Source organism: Stegodyphus dumicola, chromosome 11, assembly GCF_044657685.1.
Source record: "Stegodyphus dumicola isolate Sdum_Otavi_A_Nest chromosome 11, ASM4465768v1".
NCBI classification, from domain to species: Eukaryota; Metazoa; Arthropoda; class Arachnida; order Araneae; family Eresidae; genus Stegodyphus; species Stegodyphus dumicola.
The window spans coordinates 116275502-116299847 of NC_140778.1; positions in this window are offsets into that span (position 1 = coordinate 116275502).

Sequence of the window (24346 nt, forward strand, 5' to 3'; positions counted from 1 at the left end):
GAATTTCTAGAAGCTTTATTGATGGAGTCAATAATTTTATTATTTAGATGAGTTGTTGCATTGTCAATTAATTCGGGAGTAGTCATACTAGCAGTAGGAGAGATATTATCATTTAAAATGTATTTAAAGTCTGTCCAGTTGACTTTAGTTGGCTGGGGAGGCATGAAATGAATGATATTATTAAGGATGAACATTATTGGGTTATGATCAGAATCCAGCTCAGGGATATTGATAAGATCTGGGATTTGTGGGATATTGCTAGTAATGAGAATGTCTATGACATCTGAGATATGACTATTGCAGGAAGAGATATGGGTAGGTTCAGTTGTAGAATGGATATTGATAATAGAATTTTGCATAGAGTTATACAGTCTATTGCCATTACTATTTGTATATTTTGAATTCCATGCTGGGTGTTTACAATTTAAGTCGCCTGCAATTAATGTGGGGTAACCCAAATTGCAAATATAAGCAATTTCAGCCGTATTGATGATTTTCTGTGGTGGTTTATAAACCGAGACAAAGAGGTAGGGTTTAATATTATTGCTATACACAAGACAAGCACAGGCTTCTATTGAATTAAATATAGGAAGTTGATATTCCATGTGTCTAATAGAATTTTTAATGATTATAGCAGTGCCTCCTCCACTGTTATGTAATCTATCATTTCTGTAAATACTGTAGTTGGCAATTTTGAATTTTTTATTGGGTTTCAGATGTGTTTCATTTAGCATCATGATGTCGAGGTTGTTTTCAAAGATAAAAGAATATTTTCAACCATCTTGCTTAAATCTTAAAGCACGCAAAAGGTCATGTGACATGACAGAAATATTACTGGATGCTCATTGGTCCACTAGAAGCCACTCCACTCGGTAGCTACACAGATGTGCACTTGTGAAGTATGCGAACGGGAATTTCGTTCAGTCTGGCAGGCCTTGAGTATAAGTTGGCCTTGAGATGAATGATCTAGTTACTTTAAGACTCGAAAGATGACACTACATAGCAGAGACTTTTTTTCACTCTTGATGATGTCGCTCTTCTCTCCGCCCAGTTTGTTTTGCAGCCCTCCTTCTGCTGTCTACCTTCTTCAGAGATCTCCTGCGTCCGAAGCTTAACATCATGTGCATTCGGGCTTTAATTCAAGAGCCCGCAAAGTTGCATCTAGCAATAGTTCTGTATACTATAGTAACGTTCATTGACATCATCATAAACAGCACGAGAGATCGCTATCAAGCCGGTTTTTGTCGCTCGGGGGTAGTTTGTTAAATTTGACATATATTTAATTTCTATATCCAAATTTAAGAGATTTTAGTTTCCTGGAACTTGGAATAGTTTCCTGTTGATGTCACGAAATGTAAATACATGTGTGACAATTTTTTTTTTTTCTTTTTTTTTGCGGGGGGGGGGGTCGAGTTTTTGCTTCCACACTTTTTGAGTTGTTATAGTTATTGTTAAACTTTTGGAAACCAGTGTACTTACGTGAACGATTATTTGTTACTGTAATATAATGAGTCGGATCTTCTACCTAACCACATATTAAAATTTTAGAACTGGATACCGATTTCTGTGACTCATTGAAATCACTAGGAGTAATGGCGCACAATGTGCTACCCCTTCTAGAACTATTTTTTAAAAATTCTGAAAACGTAACTTAAAGGTACGTTATAACTTTTTTTAAAATAAATTAATTAAATATGTTATGAATTTATACTTAAAACATAATAATGTGATAATCAGGGAGAATAATCAGAAAGCTGGAGAACCGGTGACAAGTGCAAGTTATAAAGAGCCGATAATGGTAGGAAAATATAATACTAATGCAGAACAAAAATACACAAAGTACATTATCAGAATTACAGAACTTAAAGTGTACACAAAATACATAAGCGTCCTCTCGCTGCAGATATTACTGATAGTTGACAGAACTAAAGTTTATATAATATTAGTAAAATTAATGTCTCATATTGAACTTATTAATAACGTAACTTGAATTTTAACCAAAAATAAATTTGCATGCTTTTTATTTCAAAAAAGAAGCTAAGCTGTAAAACTCAAGCTCCCTTTTTTTTTTTTTTTTTTTTTCCTAAAGCCCGCCTACTAACGGAGTTAAGTGCTCACTTGAGTACTGAGCATGCTTTGAGCATTTGGTTTGGAACTTTTTACGAAATTCCATGGTGCATATTTTTGCAAATTATAAAACAGCGTGAAAAGCTACCATAACTCTTCTTAATGTGTTAGTAATATCAAGGCCTGCCAGACTGAACGAAATTCCTGTTCCCAGTTTTCAGTGGCTTTCGTGAAATTCATCACTAGGTGGCGCTCGCATTCTGCTACACTTTTACTGTACGTTCTCTATTTGTAATGTGGCTCGTTATTAACAAAAAGTGTATTTTATTAAAACGTGCCCCTGTAACTAATAGTAACATAGGATGGTTATATTGTTACGTGCTATACTACAAAGTTTTCTTCCTTTAAAAAAAATGTTTACGATCGTATTTAAATAATTATTCGCAGCATATAACTGTAGGACGGATAGCATTTCCATCAGTTTCATGTAATAGAAATTTACTACAAATACATAACACACAATTTCTTAAACAAAAGCCATCATCACGTAAAATTTTAAAGCCTTAAATTTCTTTTGATATGTTTCTTTCGCTCAGCTTTTGTGCTAAAGCTTCTTAATATGTGTGTTCAGCTTCATATCATTGTCTCGTCTTTCTGAAATAAAAATATCATAATTTTTTTTATTATAAGACAGGAGATAATCTCTGTTTTCTGCCTAAATGATAATTTAACCTATCACATATATATATGAATTTAATGCAATTAAAATTTAATAATGAATCCAGGTATATATTTTATAAGAAATGCTAATTGCGTTAGTTTTTTTACGAAATTTATTACTTTTTAGCTCTCGTATTTGTTATCGTTGATCCAGAAACATTTGAATGCTGTCTGTACTAGCTTCAAAAATTTAAAGCGCACATCTTATTTTAATTAGTGTGATGTATCAATATGCTGTGCATGAATTTGTGTCTACCTGGTTGAGTGTTTTGTGGTTGCACTTGAAGTAATAGTGATTGATGTCGAATCCATATATATTACCTCTATTAATCCATATAATGTAATTAATAGAGTTAATAATTTTTGTTTTAGGGAATATGGCTTTATTTTTTAAAATATGCTGTCAATGATATTAAAATATTTGGTATTCAACTCTAGCAGTTTCAAAATTTTATATTCCCTCCCTCCCAAACTAGTTACTACATTTAGGTCGAAAGTTTTGTCCCAAATTGGGCGCTACATTTCAAGTAGGTGGAGTCATAAATAACTCTCGATGTAATTTAGTACATGGACATCAAACAAATTATAGGATGTACTACAAGGAATGTAACGCTACATACTAGGGTTTCATTCTCAGTTTTTACTTTCCAAAAATGTAGCACTTATTTTTTGAAAATTTTATCGACGCGAATTTAGAGGGTTAGCACGCTCTTAAGCCACGCCCCATTTTGTAAGGACTACACCGCCCGTATTTCAGAAAGATCGTGTTTATGTGATTAGGGCGAAGTCTCGAGGGCTATCTGCCTAAGGTGAGCGATGCCTTCGGGAAGAATTTCTAAGAAAACTGGCTCGTATAGACAAGACAGATTATTGAATTTACATTTATTTAGCCTGAAGATTTCGAGCGATTACTGATGGAATGTCCTTACAAAATGGGGCGTGCCTTAAGGATGCGCGAAAGCTGGATTTTTGAAAGCAATTTGGTACTGATTTAAAGAAGGAATGCTTGGTTAATAAAGTTGTTGTGGATTCATAACGTAGCACCCTGAAATTTCTGGAAAATGTGCAAACAAAATCATAAAATCTTCAGTATCAATAATCAGTACTCGAATGTAGCAACTAATATGGGGCAGAGGGAGTTTTTGTACTTTTCGTAAGATAAATGTTCAAAGTTCATGGAAAAATACCAAAATTTTAAAAAAGATGAAGTAGAATTAATGAAAAAAAAATTGTGGGCGAGACTTAGCCTTGATCAATGCTATGAAGTCCAATAGTCATCTGACAAAAACACATTCTGAGTAACTTGAGCAAAGATTATTTACAGCAAATTATTTACAATAGGATACGATTTCAATAAAACTTGAAGTTCTGGGATAAATATTATCAATTTGAGCTAAAAAGATTTAGCAAAAATTATTTACAACAAGTTACGATTTCTAATTAAACTTGATCTTCTGGGATAGATAACAGGATAAATAACGAAATTTCTTGAGTAAATATAGTATCCAAATGCGTACATAGATGTTCGACTACTTCCAATTATTATTATAGAAAATTATCCTAGGACGTTTGAAGGGCTGGTTAATGCGGTAATTGTAATTTCCTAGATATCTAATGACATTGTGCTGATGATTATCACATTTGGAGTGAAAATGTTTAGATAATTTGAGAATTTCTTCGTTGATGGTGTTAATCTTGAAACTTTTTCTTATGACGGTGTTCCTGATGAACCACTGAGAGTCTGACATAATTTGTTAGTGAATATTTTGTTGGCTTTGTAATTTGGATCTGTGGGTATTGGCGGTAGCAGCCCAAGCTGGAACTGCATATAGAACTATTGGACGAATGGATTGCAAATAAATTATTCTTTTGAATATACTTTTGAACATACTGGAGTTGCGATTTTCTCCCTAATAGAGTATAAAGTGCCTAATAGAGGATAAATGCTTTTTGAGCTTTCTCTTTCATGTAGTCTGTATGTTGACGGAAGGTTAATTTCTTATCAAGGAAAACTCCTAGATATTTAACATGAGGTTTTCTTCTAATGATGTCGTTATTGATTTTGATATCCTCGAAATTTCCTCTGAGAGTTCTTTTGCTGAAAAGAACGATTGTTGATTTTTCAATATTGATTTTTATTTTCCATTTTGTAAACCAGCTTATTAATTTGTCGGTGGATTCTTGCAATTTAATTAAGGCCATGTGGGGATTCATATATCTGCATAGAACGGCTGTGTCGTCTGTCTAACATGCAGTCAGTGCACAGTCCATAATTGGTAGATCGTTGATAAAGTAATTAAAAACCGAAGGTGAAAGAATTGCTCCCTGTGGTGTGCCAGCACTGATTTTTCTGATGGCAGAAAGATGATCATTAATTTTCGTTTGAAAAGTTCTATTGTTGAGGAAGTCAGCTATTATTAGTATAATCTCAAGAGGAATTTTGTGATCGATAAGCTTGATAAGGAGGGCATCATGCCACACCTTATTGAAAGCTTTCTCAATGTCGAGAAGGAGGCCTGCCACAGTTTCTTTTTTATTGAAGCATTCTCCAATATATTCTATTAGTCTGACAATTTGAATTAATGTCATACATGTTGTTATTATTATATGCTGTAGATGATATTGAAATACTTGGTATTCATCAAGAACAAGCTTAAAATTTTATATAAGATTCATTGTGATTAATGTCATGTTTGTCATTATTATACACTGTCGGTGATATTGAAATACTTCGTATTATTTTGAATATCTTTTGTTTTGTGTCTACTCTTCAGAGCTCTAAATCTGCATTCTTTAAAATTTTATTTTTTAATATTTCCTAAAAAAGTATTTTATATTAATGAAAAAAAAAAAAATCAGTAAATAAAAGCAAAAATCTCTTTTAGAAACACTTTTTCTCTTATGTATTAACAAATTTTAGATCATCATTTATTAATTTCTTAATTACATATTTAATAATGGTTCCAAATTATTTTGCTGCTCAGGACAACTAATATTAATACGATGAAAATTTTGCGCTGAAATAGTTTATGTTCTGAAGCTACCTTTTAACTTCATACTATATAAATAAGTAAAACATGGGCTCTAAATTACCCTTAAATTGGAATAGGTAACCCTAAAACTAGCGTGTATCTAGATGAAAGCAGGAATTAAAATCAGAATCAAGTCTGACGGTTATATATGAAAAAAGAAAAACGGAATAACTTGAAATTTCATGCTTTCTTTCTAAATAAAAATTTTGTTAAAAAGAAATGTATAATTTCTGATTACTACAGATTAATCGTTTTTAAATTTTGCGTCTCGGGTACCATTCTGCTCATTGTTAACGTTTCAAAGCGTAGCGGAATAGTAGCGCCCTCTTGCAGTCAGTGAAATTTCACGGAGGCCACCGAAGACACAAAAGAATATTTTCACACTGGCAGGCCTTGAGTATAAGTTGGCTTTGGTAATATATTGTGATGTATTTTTCAATGCAAAGAGTTGTTAATTTTTTTATGAAATGTTATTTTTCGCGACTGTGTACTAATGCTTTATAAATACACATGCAGCATAGCAACGAAAAATATTATTTATTCCAGTCAATGTTAAATATGCTCAAGGACTGTCATGTGAAAATATTCTTTTGCATTTCGGTGCCTCCATGAACTTCAAACTGACCACAAGAGAGCGTTACTCTTCTGCTATACCTCGAGTTATGTTAAAATAAGCAGAAATGAATGAGAAACGAATATTGGTTTGTAAAAACGATTAATCCGTTAACAAAAAAGTTATACGTTACTTTTAATAAACATACAACCATTTAATAAGAAAGCATGAAATTTCATGTCTTACTTTTTTCATATGCAAACACCAGCTACTTGATCCCAATGTTAATTTCTGCCTTTTACCAAAGTATCAGGAATTTAAAATTTTTTTATCAGACATATTTATCTTACTTAAAGCATACATTTAATTTTAAGAAATATATTTGTATAGTAAGAAATAAATAGGCTAACTGCAGAAAGTTTCAGTTTTTACTGTTTTCAGTTGCGCTGTGGAAAATAATTAGTTACCATAACTATTAGATATTTAAATAACAAATCAATAAATTATTATCAAAATTTTGTACATCTGTATGTACATAAAAGTAAGAGAAGCATTTCAAAAAATTATTTGAATTTAGATGGTAGAAAAATGTTTTAAAAATGTTTTATGTTTTCTTTAATTTTAATTTTGATGATGATGAAATAAGCATTTGTAGGAATTAAAAAATACTAGTTTACATAATCCAAATTGACTTCTAAGCAGTAAATAGTACGTTATTGATATTCAAAATAAGCCCAATTGTTTGCCAAAAAAACTACCTTAGTTTGGAACAGGTTTTTGAATAAAGCTCGAAATTAAGTTTGCTGATTCGGCTAATTTTAATATTATATCGCTGTCATTTATACGTTTTTATTTGATCGGTGTTCACATTAAAAATATTAGAAATGGAACAAAGCCTATTGCAGCAACTTACAGTTCGAAACTTCATGAATAATACGCTATCGTAAATAAAAAACAACAGACAGACGATTATCGTAAATAAAAAACAATTAGACAGACGGAGAATTTCTCTCAGATATTACCAATTTATAATTTACAATGCATTAACGAATTTCTCTAAAAGCACAAACATAATTACCCAGAATTCTGAAAGCGGAGCCTTGTGTAACTTGCCGTGTCAAAATAGGCGGGGCCTTCTCAAAATAGCACGAATCGAAATAGGAAATCGAAGGTACGTAGATTTAGTTATTAAATTTTAAGACATAGCCTTAGTGGAAAAGAATGCAAATAATTTTTCCTTAATTTTAATTTATTGTTAGATAATGGTTTTGGCCCTTCAGTTCTAACTCAAAAATACTGACTGACTGATAACTTATAACCAGAATACCACTGAGATCAGTAGTTTATCTGGCTCAATCAAATTTATGCCGGATGGGCACAATAACATAGAACTATCTTCACATAATGTCCGCAGTAAGGAGGAGAAAGACGGATAAAGAATAGGAAGACCAGCAACGCAAGAGCTCACAAGCAAGTAACCGGCCCGGTAAAGGCGTGACTAAGTGGGAGTCATAAAATGAGTGTAGCATGTGAATAAAACTAGAGAATTTAAGAAATACACAGTACAATAAATGAGTAAAATACAAAATTAAGAATGCTAATAAACACATTGGGTACATCATTTACAGGTGGGCACTAGGTGGGAAAGTTCGGGTCCCTGATAAGGTGGGCCGCAAGTGGGCGCAGTTTGGCGTCCTCATTCAATATTTCGTAGGTAAAGATATCAAAATTTCTCATATGGTCACAGTTCAGAGCTTTCGTGAAGAATTTCCTGTTGATCTTATTCAGGTGCTCTTCTAGAGTGTCCAGTTTTAAGTCACAGTGTAGTGTAGCATTGCTCACAAAAAAGTGAGCATGGGTGATAAGCCTTAAGACTTTGTTTTGCATGATTTGAAGTCTTTTTATATCCTCCTTGGTAGCCGTGCACCAGGCCGGCGACGCATAAGTTATCAATGGCCTAATTGCCGTGATATAAACTAGCCTCTTTTTCCTGATGTCTAAGCTAGAATAATTACCCAATATAGGGATGAAACTATTTACAACAGTGAAAATTTTTCTTCTGACCTCTGTTATATGATCTCCCCATTTTAATCTTTCATTTAGCATTACTCCTAAATATTTCGCCTTACTAACTCTAGGAATCTCTTCAGAGAATAAGAAGAGCTTACTGTTAATAGTCAACTGTGTATTTTTCCTCCTTATCAATAATAATTGCGACTTGCTGGCATTAATAGCAATTCTCCAAGTCTTACACCACTTTTCTACCACTGGTAGAAGCTCCTGTAATTTCTTGATTGCATGGTGTGCGTTTGCGGACTTTACGGCTAATGCCGTATCGTCCGCATAGCACCCAAGAAAGTAATTTCTGCCAATGTGAGCCCTAGGAAAGTCATGAACATAAAATAAATACAGGACGGTCCCTAAAATGGACCCCTGTGGGACGCCTGCATTCATGGTGCGTAAACTGGAGATGTCCTTTCCAATAACCACAGCGAATTTCCTATTAGTGATGAAAGACATAATTAGCTGAATCAGCTCTCTATCCATAGGGAGATTTATAAGTTTATAAATAAGCCCCTCATGCCAGACGCGGTCGAATGCCTTCGCCACGTCTAGCATGAGTAAGGCGACATTTTGTTTCTTGTGAAGCGCATCCCCACAAAACTCGACGAGCCGAACCAGCTGCTTCGTTGTTGAAAGCTTTCTCCGGAAACCAAATTGTTCCGGAGGCAGTAATTCAATATAGTTTTTCAATCTGCTGTAGATTAATCTCTCAAAGACCTTTCCTAGTCCCGGAAGCAAGCTAATGGGCCTGTACCCATCTGGCTTAGTGTTATCCTTGCCGGCTTAGGCAATAAAATAACTTTTGCGATTTTCCATTTTGTGGGAAAATAGCATTGACTAAGACACGCATTGATAATACTCGTGAATTTTGTCACAACATTGCAGGGCAGATTTCTAAGTGCGTGATTATTAATACCGTCTATGCCAGGGGCCTTTTTGACTTTAAGCTTCTTTGTGATTTCTTTGATCTCACTGGGGGTAGCAGTGGCCATGTACCTCTTAGCAGTGTGGGCATTAAGCCAATCCCTAACAAAGTAGCATGCCTCATTGACAAAATTAATGTCCATGGGCGTCATGTTAGGTCTGAACTGCTCTTCTAAATGGTCCGCAAGGACCGTCGATTTGTCTTTATTGTTGAGAGCAACAGAGTTTTCAGTATAAATCGGCTTATTGCATGTACGCTGCCTTTTCAAGTTACGCATCAACGTCCAGAGACTGCCATCATTCGGACTAAGATTCTGAATTTTTTCTTCCCATACATCTCTCTTATGCTCATCTATTTTCTTTTTAATTAATTTATTTAATTTGTTCATATCTCTTTTAACGTGAGGGCTCCATGTAAGGTGCCACGCTTTCCTCATCCTATTCCGGTCCTTAATCATCTCTCTAATTTCCTGTGGCAGAATGCCAGCGTTATTATTTCTTCTCACGTGTCTAGAGGCATTTTCAATAGCATTATTGACTGAATCAGCGAGGGTATCAACTGCATCATCTATATCTTTCCGCGAGTTCAGAGTATCAAAGATGGGCGGATTCTGACTGAGAAACTTCTGGAACTTATTCCAGTCAGTCGTGCGGATCATTTCATTTTCTGCCTCTTTAGTAGTGCCTAGGTAAGCAATGACCGGTATATGGTCAGAGCTCAATTCGTGCTTTACTTTAGTATAAATAGGGATTGAAGTATTTGTCAGAAGAATATCAAGAAGGTCTGCATTTCTTGGGTTCTGTGGTCTATACGTATACTCCTCAGTAACATGCAAGGCAACTGGGTGATTATTTATAGATTCATAGAGGACCTTACCATTTTGGTTAGTTTTACGGCACCCCCACTCGGAGTGCTTTGCGTTGAGATCACCCGTTAGGATATACTTATTAGTGTCAGAGAGAAGTTTGGAAAGAACACTTTCCGTCAGTAGTTTACTGGGCGGATTATAAAATGAAATGAAATTCAAATTACCATATTGCGGTAAGTACACTGAGAGTGCGACCATCTCATGTCCGTCGTTTCTATCTTGGCTAATCAAACAGGACTGTAGCGAGTTTCGCACATAAATTGCGGCCCCCCCCACCACGGTGACTCAAACGATCGCACCTATATGTGCGGTAATTAGGCAAATTTATACGCACGCATGGCGTGGCAAAAGTCTCTGTTACAAGGGCAATATCAATATTGTGATTGTTAAGGAAGTTTAAAAATTCCGTCAACTTGTTCTGAATGGCATGAGCTTGTTCTGAATGAATGCTAATTTTATGGATAAATTTAATTATGGGTAATATTTATGGTAGTTTTGTCCTTATGAGTAGGTGCATTTTGTCCTATTTGCTGTGTTAAAAGAAATCCGGAGCTCTTAATGACCGATACAAGCTCGGCCAGGTGTGCAAAAACAGTTTTTGCTTCCTTGATCGTGTCTGCATACAAACCAGTAGACAGGGCTTGTGCAAATGATTTATTTTCTATAACCCTACTAGTATAGACTTTTGGCTTATCTTGTTTCTTTTTAGGGAACATCTCACAACCCCTAAAGTTCAAGGTGTGAGATTGTTTACAGTTCGCACAACATGGTGGCAAGTCAGAGTTTTTATTAGGGCATTCAAAGGACAAATGTCCCTCTCCGCATCTCACGCACTTGGGTGCATAGTTACAGCCAGTTTGCGTATGATGAAATCCTTGGCACCTATAGCATTGTAGCGTGCCCGATCTACCTTTATAATTTTCGACTTTAATTCCTAGGTCACATAAGTGAGTTTCGTTGTGTATATCTTTGGATTTAGGTTTCTTAGGCAGAGTAACTAAAAATAGCGGAAGTTTAATAACCTCCCCTTTTCTTCTGCGCGTAAGTTGTTTAACTGATTCAACTTTGTATCCTAAATCCTCTAACTCCTCTTGTATTTCTACCGTATCTGTGTCTCTTAAAAGACCTCTTATCACAACTTTTATGTCTTTATCCTCAGGAAGCGTGAAAGAGTGATGTTCCACTTTCGTGTCTTTTAAATAAGTAACAGTCTGCCTGTAATGTTCAGGGTTTCTGATGAAAATTTTAATCCCTTTATTATTCTTATTAGAGTTAAACTCAATGTTTCTCTGTTTAAGTGCCCTAGCTATGTTTTTCCAAGTAGGGTAATCTACTTTAATAGTTATGGGTGGTATCCGTGACTTTTTCACAAATTCCGTTTCTATGTTTTCATCTGAGCTTGTATTTTGTTTAGACGTACTAGCGTCCGTGTCCATACTATTGTTATCCTCACCATTAGTGGCATTTTCACTAAGTCTCTCCTCCATGGTGTTCATTTGAGTTGCGCCAGCCTGGGGAATATGAGCGTCAGTTCGCCCAGTCGGGCACGTGACCTCATCTGGATAACTGAGTGGTCGCGCTGCGTTTTCGGTTCCAGACCTACTCGCTGCAGCCTGTTTCTCAGTTCCTTCACGAGATGGCGCCACATTATTGTGGCTGCTGACCGCAAACTCAGAACTCAGTGTTTGTGTAATTTTACTACCTATGTCCTGATTAGGCGAGATTTTTAAACTTTTGGGAGCCTTCGGTTTGGGATTTCGTTTCAAGCTAACATCACCTTCATGTCTGGTACTGTGCGTGTACTGTTCGACAGTAAGTGCGGAGTCATCATCAGCTATGTTCGCAAGAACATCAAATTTGTTTTGCACCTCAGGAGGGTCCGATTCAGTATCGCTCAGAGTACGTTTCGTACTTTTGGTAACAGCAGTCCAATGCATATCGTGTTGTGAGACATCAGCATGATGGGAATCAATATCATTAGACGCTAACCGGTTAGAACCGACTTGCGCTAAGCCTAGTTCAGAGCCACGTGCAGAGTTCAGACTTGCACGTACTTTATCCGATAGGTTAGGGAGAAGCTTTAATAGAAAATCCAGATCAATTCTTTCATCCTCAGTCAAAGGTAAATCCTTCTCTTTGGAAGTTAATTCCGCATATTGAGCGAAAATTAGTTTGACCAGTGACATGTTGATCAAGTCCTTAAACCAGTTCAGTCATCAGGGAAAAATAGATGCAAAGAATCAGTAAAATCGCACTAAGGCCTTTTTACTACTCTTTGGTCACTTAAGACCGGTGAGCAACCTTTTATGTGCTAACAACTGATCGCAGAAGAAAAATCAAATCGATTTGGTAAAACCGAGAGCCGTGCTAAGACAACCTTCACGTGCCCTCAAAAATAAATTAAAGTAAAATCTTAAGAGGTGTGCTCATAGAGGCATGTCCGACCCAATGGTGCCATATTGCTGAGAACAGTGTCTTCCAACTGCACATGCAGGTGATGAGTTAAAAGCTATCGTCAAAGATTTCACCAAAGAGCTGCAGAGTGCACTAAAAAGTAACAGCATATCCGCTCCTGATAACAGAGGCAAAAAGTGCACAACTGAAATTAAAAAGCTTATTCAGCGCAGAAATGCAGCTAGAAAAGAATGGCAAAGGTCAAGGCATCCACCTGATAGAGTACTACTCAACCAGTTCAACCGCCAAGTCAGGGCCCTTACACATAAACAAACAGACCACGACTGAGCCGTCTACCTCTCCTCTCTCTCTGCAGAGGAAAATACCATCTGGAACGAAACTAATAAACTACTGAGATACTACACAAATATTCCGCCCCTTAATGGCTCGCAACGAATTGCTAACACCGAAACTGAGAAGCTGAGTCAGTAGCTGATAACTATGCTACTCAGTTCTGCATAAACAACATACCTCACTCACATACAGAACGCCTTGTTGCGCAATCACTTACAAACTTCCTCTCAAAACCACACACAAACAACATTCCTCCTGTCAGGCCATCAGAGGTCTATGACTATATCTCTAAGCTCAAAATCAAGAAAAGCCCGGGACTGGATCTCGTGAGCAATAAGATGCTAAAGAAAATGGGAATCCTGTTGACACTTAAGCTCACTAAAATTATCAATGATATGCTTTACCTAGGGCACTTCCCCAAACCCTGGAAAACTGCAGTAATCTCACCCATCCTGAAACTCAGCAAACCACCAACAGATCCTTTCTTGTACAGACCAATTAGCCTGCTCTCTTCAACCTGCAAGGTGGCAGAATACATCATGCAGCAGAGGCTACTCAAGCATGTTAACGATAACAACTTAATGATTGCTGAACAACATGGTTTCAGCAAAAAACATTCGACGGTACATCAGTTGTATCGAGTTACTGAAATCATGTCTCAAGGACTACAGGATAAATCGATTACATGTGCCATCTTCCTAGATGTTGCAAAGGCCATTGATCGCGTCTGGCTGGAGGGCCCCATACACAAAATTATATTCCAGATTCCCAGATTTCCCAGATTACATCACCCGCATCACTTACTCTTATCTTATGGATTGACACTTTGTCGTTCTATAAACAACAAAATCTCCTTCCCCAGGCCCATTAGGGGTGGGGTCCCACAGGGGTCCCTTTTGGGCCCCCTCTACTTCACTCTTTACACGAACGACATCCCACAAACACCACATACCACCTTGGCTATGTATGCTGATGACACAGCAATTCTACCTCAAAATGCATCTCACGGCTCAGTCATTCAAGCACTACAGAATCGCATCCACACACTGGAGTCCTGGCTCCTGGCATGGAAAATAAAGATCAATGTGGAGAAATAGGATGCAATACTCTTCACGAGAAAAAAGAACATAGACTACAGCATCCATTTTAATATGCATAGCACCCCAATCCCATGGACCAAACAGGCCCGCTACCTTGGTATTATTCTCGACCAATGCTTATTATAGACCCCACATATCACACAACTTATTACCAAGTTCCGAGTGCGTAAACATACACTCGCCCCCTTAATTGCTCGGAACAGCGTCTTATCTATTGATAATAAATTACTCATTTACAAAAACCATGCTACGTTCCATAATTACTTATGCCTGCCCTGTCTGGAGGTATGTTATGATACTGCAATCAAAAGACTGCAAGTATTGCAAAATGTTGCATTAAGACAAGCTGTGGATTGTCCGTGGTTCATTAGGAACTCGGCAATCCACAGAGAATTCAAAATGCCAGAAATTCATGTCTACATAATAACTCTAGCCGAAAGATTCTTTAGTAAAATGACATTAATTCAAAACCCCACTATCCAGATATTGAATTATGACTATAATGACGGGACAAACAGAAAACGACCGCTTGCGGTACTTAGATTTCTTTTTAAATCAATCAATATAAACATCATGTGAACGTGAATTAACTCAAAAATAATAATAATAAAATAAATAAATAAATAAATATAATAAAAAATATGGAAAAAATAAATAAAAATGTATATATTATCTCTTTGTATGAATACCTCATATGTCTCAATTATTATTATGCATACTTCATACCTTGTGCTTATATCCATGAACCTATCACTTTACCATGTCCACTTTGTATACACTTATGTCACCGCATTTGTCTTTTATGTATATATTTCCCTGATCTTGTTTTTTGCTTTGTATAATGTCGTCAGATAGATTTATTTATGTATGCTTGTCACACATGTACTCTCTGACCCTATTGCAATTACTGGCATTTCTTTTGCTTTGCACTGTACCGTTCTGTACTTACTCACGCCTTTCTCCGCCTGGATTGGTCGATCGTAGCACGCTGGTCTCTGTCGTCTCTCATATCTTTTCGCCAAGGACTATCCGTAAGATTATGCCTATCTTTGCTACATCTACGCTTGTCGTCTGCAACAATTTTCTAGGAATCTTACATACTTTCGAAGCACCAAATAATCGAAAATCAGCACCTAGATATTCCGGGGTAGCGCCAAGTTGCGCGGGTACCTAAACTGCGAGCAAAAATGTTTGCCTGAGCAATATATCTATATATATATATACCTAGGATACGTATATAAATATTTTAGGTGAAGTGCAGAGTCGCCCACTTATTTGGCACGTTTTATTTAGCGCTTTTTACAGGAGTAAGAAGAATTGGATTTTTGTCAATTTCCTTTGACTTTTTAAGTGAAAATAGATCGATGTACAAAGTCAAGGGAGTGCGCATTGCCGAGTTTGTGCAATTCTCTGATTTTTTTTTAAAGTAAAAATAGGTCGATGTGTATATGGATATCGAGTTCGTGCATTTTTTAAAAACGCGATAAGCAATGGGTGATTCTTCCCGTTATTCCTTATGATGTTTCACTGTACCAATATATTATTCCTCGTGTATATATTACACCACTTGTCACCTTTTATTTGTCTTTCATGATGTCATCTGTTTATTTTTTGTTGTTATTTATGTACGTCTTTTTGCTGTAATTTTACGAATTTATTGTAACTAAACACATATGATTCGTTCTTGCATTACTGGCATTTCTTTTTAATTCCGCACTGCTTCGCGAATTTCTTCTCACCGGACTTGGCAGATCGGCTACAGACGTAGCAAACTGGTGTCGTTTGGGCTCTTCACTTACTCGCCCATGGACTTACTCTTCGATATGCGTACAATTGCCTATTTTCCGCTACGATTATGCCTATCACCCAATGAATTCGGAACTATACAAATTTAAAAATCGGGCAAAATGATATGCAAGGGTAGAGCCAAAAGCGCGGGTACCTACTTGCGAACACAGTTTGCCTGACATAGTTACAATCAACGATGGGACAAGATCCCCCAAGTCATCTAGCATTTTTAAATGTGGAAAAAGAAAAATTTGAAAGGATCGACTTAATGAATGATGTAATTGATAAATTTGTTTCCACCGAGGCAAGAAAAATGAATGCATAGTAATTAATGTATTATAATATTAAATACATTATTATTAATAAATATATATACTTATCTATACTGTGTATTAAACTTTTAATTGTTTAAAAATTGTACTTTTTTAAAAACTTTTATAAAAATATGTAAAATAAATAATACTTTTTAAACTAATTCTAGACCATAGTCTGTCTGATTTTTCCATCCGACACAGATACATTTCCGAATCCAATGCTAGTGTAGTTAGGTAGTGACTATTTTTTTAATATATTTTAGAGTATTTTATGGCAGATTAAGCATTTTATTATTATTTGCACTATTTTCTTATGACGAATATATTCTATATATTATATTAATGTGTTTTTTTGCGGGGTGCGCCAGTTATGCTTGCTACGCCACTGAGTGATAAGGTGGATGACGATGATTATACGGCTATACCTCGTGGTGTTTGCGGGGATCGGATACCTCTGACTTTTACCCTTCCGTGTATTGCTCGATTTTAGTGTCGTGCTCAAGGAGATTAGAACTCCTTGGTCGTACTGCTCGATTTTAATACATTCTGATCCTGAAATACTGGGCCTTTCTTTAATTTTTTATTTTATCTATCTTCATATATTACTATTCAGATCCTTATAAACAAAATTAGTAGCATAATACAGGAATTTTAATAGTTTTTTAATTTTTAAAAAGCATACAATACGGCTCCCGCGATTTGAGCGTGCAAGGAATAAAAGTATAAAAATACACAGGATGTTTTTGATTTTGCTAACTAACTTGTACAGCTAATAATATTACTTGCACTCACTTATTACTACACAAATTTTTTTTTTAGTGTAGTGAGCTTTGAAACATGGCTCTAAACATAATTTAACTCTACATTTTTCTCACCAAATGCGAGTGAGTCTCTTTACGTAAATTTTTGCCTCCCCTTCTCTTTTTTCCCTCTTCTAGGCTCCTTTCTACTTCCTTGTACAGAGTAAAAAAGGAAGTATTGTAATCACGAAAAGTTTCAGGCAGCATATTTCAACGAAAATATCCATTTTGACCGCTATCGAATGCAATTTAACGATGTTTTTGCGTGATATCTGTATTTAAGGACAAAATAAAAGACTCGTTTCCTCCAAAAAATTATAAAACTGCTTTAAAATTAATTCTGAAGAGAAATTTTCGTGTATATACGTACGTACGTATGTCGCATAACTCAAAAACGAGCAGCCTCAGAACATTGAAATTTTGTATATAGGACTGCTATAATATGCAGATGTGCACCTCGTATTTCGGTTGCAATCGGCCGCACCAAACGTATATAAATATATTTATATATATATCCCTCTGTTACTCGGCTCAGTGATCTCAGTTTCTTTACTCTTATATGTTTGTAAATTGTTCATGTTTTGCTTTAAAAATGATTGAACTATGTTGTTTTTATCTTCCGGTTAAGGTTTTTATGCCTGTAGTAAATCTGTATGCAATATTTTTAGAATTATCAACAATTTTAAAGTTGTTTAAGTGCCGCTAAGCTTAATAATGTTTTTGATGGCGGCTATGGCTTGTTTACATTTGAAACAGCAGACTAGTGGATTTGTTGCCAATCTAGAGAAAATTAGCTTCGCAACAACAAAGATAACACCTTCATTTATTATGGCCAATTAAAATCATGCTTAATTCTTTCTGGATTTTTTTCGAGGAAATAAGTGTTTAAGATTTACTTCGTAATTTTTAATATAGATATTTTGAGATTTATGTGTTTTTGTCTTCTCGCGAAGTGAGAACTGAATTAATTGAATGAGAAATACTCAATCGTCTGTGAAAAACTGTTTCTTTTTTGTTTTGTTTGCTTAATTTCTTTTATATATCATTCTAGCTTTATTATAGTATTTGAATTATAGCTTTATTATAGTAGCTTTATTATAGTGGTAACGATTAGATAATTCTTTAAATGTTATAAATTTTGTGCATTCTGAGTTATAATATGAACGAAATATAATACTGTTAAATTAATCTAGCGCCAGACTGCCGCTATGGTAAACAAATACTAGAGTGAATTTTAAAGAATGCATTTATTCTGTTGTGGTTTATGCGCTGTCGGCGAAGTAGATTTAATTCAATCCGATAAGTTTAAATGAAATGCAAGAAAAAGTGCGTATAATTTAATATTCCGTACAAGGAAGTCATGTGGTGTACACATCAGATGTTTTTTATAGAATTTGATGGAATGTGGCTTCCAAAATGCTTCTCTACAAGGCGAATAAACTTCATACTATCCTCACTAGACCGTATTGATGAGCATATAGCAGAAGAGTATTTGTCAAAGTTTTCCTCGATCACAGCTAGCTTGAAATCAAGAAGGTATTTTTTTGTGTTTATTATTTTTCAGTATATTATACACGACCTCCACATTGCTTGATATTGGCCAGATATTGCTATCGGCCAGTATATGGGAAAATATTTTCTTGTAATACTATTTACGAAGTTGTTTTCGGGTACTACAATGGCGCGACATCTCCTGATCGCATCTATCGACACCACCCATTGTTAAGTTATAATTATAAATTTTTTTTAACTTTAGTTTTTCTTTTGCCGTTCCCTGAATAAAGTGATACAGATAACGCATTATAAAAAGAACTAAGCATATTGACTATTTTCTTATGATTCCACAATAAAAGAAGCAAATCATTCCTTTGTCATTCCACAATGAAAGCGGCTATGAAGAAATAACCGGAGAAAAAGCAGGATCCGTGTTGAAGATAAAAGAAATAAACTTATGCCCGCTATTTTCAGGCGATCCGTATTACGAGACGGATTTCGTAGCCCGTGGAAATCGGAGGGGGCCGTACGAGGGGATTAATCGTGATTTATCAAGTGTTTTGAATATTCGCAGGATAAAAGATACTTAATTAATGATTTTGTGAAGTTTGACATTCGTGCATGTTAAGAAGAAATTGAAGAAATTAGTTACCTTGTAGCTGAGCATAATGTGAAAAGTACTTACCAAAGAACTATCGGCTAAACGAAGTGTATATGCATCAGTATACATATGCATCAGTATACATAACCGAACGGGATGTGTATGCTGATGCATATGTTGCTTGATCTGGAAGGTTTCCAAGCAGATTGAAGTACTAGAAGGTAAGTGCAAATTTTACCTAGCAAATTATTCAACTTTACCTAAAAGTAATAAGTGTAATGAATGTACAGTTAACTAAATTTGTATTAAAGGAATTGTACCCGCCTAAATTTTATTAAAGGAAAATCAACTCGCGGAATTTCTCCCGGAGAACAAGCCGCTGATTTGAGCAGATAACTTAAACGCAAAGTCACCTGCTAAAATGTACTATGGAATTGTACACGCACGAATAAAACCATGAAAGTTAGCTAATTTCATTACTAATAATCCCGTTACATTGTATGCTCCAGAGGAAGTCACTTATTGTCCTGGTTCTTATCAGAAAGCAGATATTCTTGACTTAATTCTCACGACGACTTCAATTCCAATGGTTTTAGAAGTTAAGCAAGAATTAAATTCAGATAATTTTCCTGTAGGCACCACTAAACAAGCTGAGCAAGTCGTGAAGATAATTACAAACTGGGGACTTTCTAATAATTTTCTCACCAACAATTCGCCGGATTATAAATATCTCAAAACTATCAGCGACACAGATACTGCCGTCGACCTTCTCAACGAATAAAATAAATTCTGCTCTTGCAAATTCCACTAAAACAATTCCAGCCGATCATTACACTGACTTTCTTCCCCCTTATGTGTCGCTATGGGCTCCTGTTACACTGTTGCTATAAATTTGCTGATTTATAATAAAAAATTATATTTTATTAAAAAAATTATACTGTTTCTAATAGTATTCCATATTCATGTATTATTGCGCTATACTGAAGTTCAAAACGCTATGAAAATAAAAAATGCATCTTTCCATTAATACCCGTATGCAGAATTTGTGAAAGAAAGATTTTTCAAGAGTATATGTCAAACTGTTAATTACTTCTTAGGATTGAAATTATACAGAATCATGCATACTTGTTTATTATAGGTCTTGCTGAAACCAAAGTGTTTAGGGGATATATGGAGATACCCACCCGCCGTTAAAGTGAAGTCGTCAAAGTCGGAGTTTAGAAAGTAGATATACCTAGTTCTACAACTATCATTGAAAAATATAATATACTATATTTGCGCGTAATTGTATTAAATGTTAATACTAGGACCCCTATAACAGAGTCAGTGTATTCTCTCATTTTTAATCTTTAGATAAGCAATCGTAAAAAAGATCTTGGAAAATATAATTTCATTTCCTGTTAGAAGATAAACATAAAAAATGCGCTTGCAAAATCAAGGGAAATTTTGACTGAATTTTTTTGAACTTTATAAGCAAAGAAGGTAATCTTCTGTTATCAGGATCGGGTCCAGAAATGTGTGTACTAATGCATGTATTCATGGATCGATGTGTTCATGTATGCCTGTATATATGTATATATATATGCGTCTGTCATATACACACATATATACGCACATGCATACATACACACACTTCAGAATCCGGTCATGATAACAGAAGTGTACCGTACACAATAAAACTAGTTATATATATTACATTCATTAATTAAAAAAACTTATAAGCATGTCAGTGTAATCTTACTACACATTTGGTGTAGTAGTAATTCTATTAGTGACTCAAATTGTAAACGAAATGGTGTTACAAGTGAATCTGAAGTAAGAGATAATGAAAGTAATAAAAAAACGTAGCAAAACTGCTATGTTAACTTAAACTTAAACCTAGAATTTATTTGGATTTATCAAATAGATAGACCAGTGTTCTTGCAAATGATTCCATGTGTAATATTAGTGATTGTAATTTACCTGCTAATAACAATGTTGTTGATAACTGTAATAGTGATGGTAATTTACCAGTTAATGGAAATGTTACTCAAGTAAACGGTAACGTGCAACAGCAGTTTCGCTCAGTAGTCCAAGTTACTATCCCTACTGAATTATGGTCAAAACACCCAGCAATATTAAGCATTTCGATTTTGCTAAGGTCCTTATGGTTAAACTAAGGGGTGATAAAGTCCTCTTCTGATGAAGCGGCGAGTTTCTCAGGGTATTATTTACGTACTGACAACGATCATAGAATCCTTAGTAGTTATTTTCTTGAAAATGAAATGGATCATTTTGTTGTGAATTTTAGACAAGAAAAGCCTGTCAGAGTTTTACTAAGAGGCTTGCCCTTAAACATGGACGTGATTGAAATTAAATCTAAACTCGAGAATCGAGGGTACAAATTTATAAAGTTGTTCAGTTAACCAAAAACAAAACTCGGGCTCCAATACCCCTTTTTCAAGTTCAACTGCTTCAAAAGAAAGGTTGTCTCTAATGAATTGTTTCATCTATCTGACTTATGTTGTTGGTCTATTACAGTTGAAAAGTACATCTTAAAATTTCAAGTGCCGCAGTGTACTAACTGCCAGAATGGCAGCACTCGGCAGAGAACTGTCACGTTGCTCCAAAATGAGTGAAATGTGCCAAATTTCACAAAACCAAGGACTGTAAAATTGTTGAATGTATGGAAGTACCAAAATGTGCCAGCTGCGGCAAGGATGGCCACAAGGAGGTTGTAAAAAGTTCAAGTCTATTCGAAAATCAAGGAAGTCATACGACCTCAGAAATAGTGCCAGTCACGCTCAAATTGTAAAATTCAAATCAAATTTGAATAAGTCTGCTGCTGCAAACCGTTATGATGAGAATGTTCTCTCCAGCATGGAAGCTGTAGTTCATAATCATGCACGCAGCATTGAAAATCTTATGTATCCTGGCCCAATGCCTGTAGTTTTGCAGATGAAATATAGAGGAAAATGATGATGAAGTATAGAAAATATTGTAATTTCAGCGTGCCTTCGGCACAGGTCATAAAACAGTTACATAAATTAAAAAAAATAATCTAACTGCAGTGTGAAATACGCAGGATACCGGAAATAAAACTAACATTTTATACATCACCATGAAGGAAATTAATAGGCTCAGCAATGCTAACTAGGGTCTTAAAATTTAATGTTTTTCTTACATCTTGTTGTGTTACATGTAATATTAAAAAATGCGTATATATAAAAACTTTCTAAATTTTAATTGTAATTAATCTTATGTACCATCCATTGCCCAGTCTCATATTAGCTAATTACTGCCAGGAATTTGTGCATTCCTATATTTTCTCCTAGCCAATCAGCGCTCAAGGATCAAGGATCAAGGAAGTGCAATTTACGGAGTTCATAGGCAATTACACCTTTACCTCCACATCTTCAAAGGAAATTACATCATCAAAAAGAGGGGATTGTCAAATAGGGTAAAAATTTTGAAAAGCCGAATGACTTGGAATAAGTGCCTTCACACTGAGTCAAAAAAGGCAAAAAACTCAGAAGGTCTTAATTTTGCGCCGAAAAGAGCCAGAATAATTTAGATAGGGGCAACCATAAAAATTTTGACTAGAAAAATAAAAGGTGAAATTTCCTTAAACCTTGATAATCATGTTTTGCATACGTCAGATGAAGAATACGCAGGGGAATTTTCCGATGCGCGTTCTTCAGGGGTGGGAGGGAGGGGGGAACCTGTTTACAGGTCGAAAAAGTAGTTCTGCCAGTGATCAGCTGGGAGGGAGAAGTTTCGTTTTTGACTGCTATTCAATGCGGTATTTAAAGGCCTAAAATGACGTTGTTAAACGCCTGAAAAAGTTCCTTGTTAAAGGAAGAAAAAAGCAGTGTTTAAGAATCTTTTTCATTTTAAATCGTTAGAAAATATTTTAAATCAGTCCTTTTTGACTGTGATGTTTCTTATTAAATAAACGTTAAAGGGGTTTCCTCGAGTTAATGCTGTGTGCATTAAAGAACTTTAGAGGCGGTAGTTATTCACGTGGCTGTCAGTATGCTCATATCTAGCCCGTTTAAATGGAAGAGCTGAATATTCCTGGTTGAGAACCGCTCTAGGTCTTTTCCGGGAAGAAGCAACAGCAGGATCGTATACGGGTAGCATATGAAGCACAGGATTAGCAACACGTTGAATATTTTTGAAAAATTTTTCGGAAAGTCGCTGTATATAGCGATTAATGGGCATAATTTTGAGGTCATTATGAATCTCTTCGTTCTGTACGAACCACGGAGCTTTTAAAATTTGCCGAAGCATTTTAGATTGAAAAATTTGGACATGTTTTCTGTTAGTCAGTGCAGATGGGCCCCAGACGAGACACGCATATGTAAGAACAGGCCTAATCATTGATTTGTAGAGCAAGATTTTGTTATCCATTGACAAGTCGCTATTAATAGCTAAAAGGGGGCGTGGGGCGGTTTTGACAGCTGTTGCACCCGCTATGATTTTGCAAATGTGAGGCTGCTAAGTTAATTTTGAATCCAGTAAAACACCTAGATATTTGTAAGAAGAGACCCAGGGAATGGGTTCACCGAAGAGCATTAAATTAGGTAAACTTGGGATATTTCTTCGGATGAACATAGTGGCAGCACATTTTGCGACATTAATTTTCATTTTATACAGACCGAGCCAAAGTTCTAAGGTCGAAAGGTAACTCTGCAATTGGGAGATTACCTGGAGGGTATTGGAATGTTGTGAAATGATGGCTGTATCGTCTGCGTATAACGCAAGATCGATATTTGGGGCCTTAGGGATATCATTTACATAAAGGTTAAAGATTGAAGGTCCAAGGAGGCTACCTTGAGCTACACCAGCATAGATTGGGAGGGGAGAGGAGAATTCGTGGTTAACTCGCACGCGGAAACTGCGTCCGGTCAAGTACGAGTTAATAATTTTAATGAGATGAGCCGAAAAACCAAGCCGCATGAACTTGTAAATAATCCCGGTCATGCCAAGTCCTGTCAAAGGCTTTGGCAACGTCTAAATAGACAATACCAGTTTTCTCTTTACGAAAGCCTTCATGAATGAATTCCACTACACGGAGTAACTGGTGTACTGTGGAGTGTTTAGGTCGGAAGCCGAATTGTTCCGGGATTAATAAATTTTGATCCCGACAGAATTCATTAAGGCGATTAAGTAAGACAAATTCATAGATCTTTGAGAGAGAGGATAACAGACTTATGGGTCTGTAATTGACGGGTAAGTTTAAATTTTGCCTCGGTTTTGGAATGGGGAATACTGCTGCAATTTTCCAACA